This window comes from Pteropus vampyrus, unplaced genomic scaffold (assembly GCF_000151845.1).
Source record: "Pteropus vampyrus isolate Shadow unplaced genomic scaffold, Pvam_2.0 Scaffold211, whole genome shotgun sequence".
Taxonomy (NCBI): domain Eukaryota; kingdom Metazoa; phylum Chordata; class Mammalia; order Chiroptera; family Pteropodidae; genus Pteropus; species Pteropus vampyrus.
The window spans coordinates 438,136-441,192 of NW_011888992.1; the positions used below are offsets into that span (position 1 = coordinate 438,136).

The 3,057-nt window shown below is 55.0% G+C and overlaps 1 long non-coding RNA gene across 1 annotated transcript; it reads left to right on the forward strand.

Annotated features, from left to right (window-relative positions):
* The first annotated feature begins 12 nt into the window (after nt 1–12).
* On the forward strand, nt 13–2,513 carry LOC111747111. Its single transcript, XR_002783375.1, has 2 exons — nt 13–123; nt 223–2,513. It is a non-coding gene; the product is annotated as an uncharacterized LOC111747111 (long non-coding RNA).
* The last annotated feature ends 544 nt before the right edge of the window (nt 2,514–3,057 follow it).

The following is a 3,057-nucleotide window of genomic DNA, read 5'->3' on the forward strand; positions in this document are numbered from 1 at the left end:
GGGGCGGAGCTGTTGGGCCGAGCGCCGTTCGCGGGATCCCGGCCCCTGCTCCGCCGGCCCGACCAGGTTTCCGGCCCGGCACAGCTGGTGGCGGGCGCGCGTCCCACGGTGGACGTGAGCGAAGTGCGTGTGACCACGGGCGTGCGGCCGCGCGGGCGGCAGTGACCCCGAGGCCCGCAGGGCCGTCTCTAATGAGAGTTTACTGTTCTCCCTCAAACGCAGGAGGCAGTAAAGGAAGTGCGAAAACGGGACAGCCGAGGGCGCTGGGGCCTGCCGGCGGCCTGCATGCGAAAGCAGACCAGGGCGAGGCCACCTGTGAAGACAGAAGTGCGACACGCTCCGCGGCCAGCAGCCCAGGAGGCCAGTCCCTCACTTGCAGGGACAGCCAGGAGCCCAGCCTGCGTAAATCAGTCTTGGCAGGAAGCAGACCAGTGTCTCCAGCAACTGGAAGCCGCACCCCCACCCTGTACCCATCGTGCACCCATCATGCCCCAAAGGCCAGGACTTGATGGGTAACTGACAGCTTCCCCAGTTTCTGTCCCTGCTTCCAGCTCAGGACCCTCCCGAGAAAGCCAAGACGCTCCCTGACCAATCTCCGAGGCTCCCCGCCCCAGACTCCTGGAGCCCCCCCTTCCCACTGTGCGGTCTCCCACTCCCCTGCCTGTGGGTCTCCCACAAACCCAGGGTCAGGGACCGCCCTCCCCCCACAGCGGGCTCTGAGGAAGAAGCCTCTGCCTGCCCGCCTGGGGGTCTCAGTTTCCATTCTAGGTGAGGGGAAATCACCTTCGCTCTCTATCTGGATGTGGAGGTGCTGGCCTCCTCCATGCGACTGTCACTTCTCATGCTCAGCTATTCAACAAGCATTCACTAAACACCCCCGTCACAGCAGTGTCCAGGACGGGTGCAGCAGGGACTCACAGGACACGGCCGGTCCACAGCGACACAGATTGCAAGGCCCCTCGTGGAATGTCCCCACTCCCACACTGCCCTCTGCAGCTCTTCCAGCGCCTCGGGCCCACGACGCCCGGGCCTCCACGACTCAGGTGCAGGCGTGTCTCCACTGTCCCCGTGCCCTCTGGTGCCTCCCGGCTGCTCACGGTCTGCAGGGCTTACACACTTGTCAGACGCATCCCTAAGTATTCATATTTTCAGTGTTGCTGTAATTGCCATCATTGTAAAATTTCATCGTATGCAATAAGATCATTTATTTTTGCACATCGTCACCCTGCAACCTGCGAAGCTCACCAAGACGTGTAAACTTTATAAGGTCTCTGAGTCTCTGTAGGCAATGGCCCAGAAATGTTTAAATGGAAATATTTCTTTTTGCAACCTGGTTTTCCCTCCCCATGAAGAACTCTCTAGGAGTCTGTGGACAAAATAGGGGTTCTATGGAAAGGCACCTCACAAGGTGACCTGATCATAAACTCCTACCTAGACCAGTCGCTGTGGGAGGTCACAGCCCAGCACATCGCCACTTTACCAAAAGGCTTGCTTTAGCCTCAAGCGAGCCCTATGCAGTTTCTGAGCATCTCGGTTCACGCCTTTGAAATAAACAAACCGCCCTCAAGAGCTCAGACTCTGGTTAACGCCCCGTAATCCCCCTGCCTGGCCTTCCCCACCTGCCTGTCGTCTTCCTCATGTCCCCTCCGCAATCTTAAATGCGTGAAAGAAACTGCAAACTTATTCTCCACGCATTTATCTCTGTCGAAGTCCTGCTTCCAGGTGTGTCCTCTCTTTGGCTCAAATAAGTTTTTATAAAAAATTATGTACAGGTTTGGATGTTCTTACGTCAAAAGTCCCAGCAACTTCTGTCACTGAGGGACCCCAATCGAGGGAGAATCCCGGGCCCCACCCCCAGCAGCATCGCTGCGAACCCGCCTTGTGCGGGGCAGGTGACGGCGAGAGTGGGGGCTGCCGGGGGGAAGCCTGCAGAGCCCCAGTCAGAGCTGGGGGTCAAGGAAGATGCAAGTGGGAAGTGGGGAAGAAAGCCCAGTGCCTTGAGGGTCCGCCCCAGGGGACGGCCCCAAAGGACAGCGCTGCCTTTGAGTGTTCACGCCCACGAGGAGCCCAGGAAGCACGAGGTTAACTGTCGCGTGGGACTCTGGGTGCGATCCTGGGACACCGAAGGCCAGCGGGGACGACCCTGAGGAAGTCTGAGTAGGGTACAGACGTCGGGTGCCCACGCGCCGGTAGCGTTCTGTCGGTCAGAACGAAGGAGCCGCTAGCGGAGGGGCTGATGCCGGGAGGCTGGCGGGGGGCGGGGGGCGTGGGGAACGCTCTGTACCATCTCCGTTTTTCTGTAGCCCTAAAACGGTTATAAAAAATCAAGTTTCTTAAAAGCAATATACTAGATGCCGCTCGTGTGAAAATATGAGGCATTAAATTCATTTTAAGATGAAGTATAAAATAAATGAACTCGGTAGTTTTAAAAGCTAGGGGAAAACCCGCAAATAAAAGAAATTAATAAACTTGTAACATTTTTACACAAGTAATAAAAATGAAGCCAAAATAAATGAGTTAGAAAACATTTGTCTTCGTTAAATTCAATTTTTTGGTGATAAATGACATTTTGAGTAATAATTACAAAGTGAGAGGAAATATTAAAACATGGTAGAAACGTCGTGTACACATTTATCCTTAAAAAAAACCACACACATAAAATTATCTTCTATGAAAACAGAAACTGCCGAAGCCGACTCACAAGGAGGTAGAGATTCCGAGGCAGCGGAACGGACGGGTGCTGGGGGACACCTGCTCTGCCAGCCGGCGACACGGCCAGTTCTGCAGGCGGGTTCTGCCCAGGACCCTGACGCTGACATGGGATCGTGACACCACGTGAAATACAGCACTGGACCACCTCGCCCAGGGGCGCGCGTGGGAACACCGACGAAAACGAGAGGAAACTGAATTCTACGGGGGGCGGACACATCACAGCCAAGCGAGGCCTCCCCTGGGCCCGTAGGGTGGTTGAATCATATATTTAACAAAAGATTAAGGAAGGAAAAGTATTTTGATGATCTTAAGAAATGCCCGACAGATTAAAGATCAAAAATAATC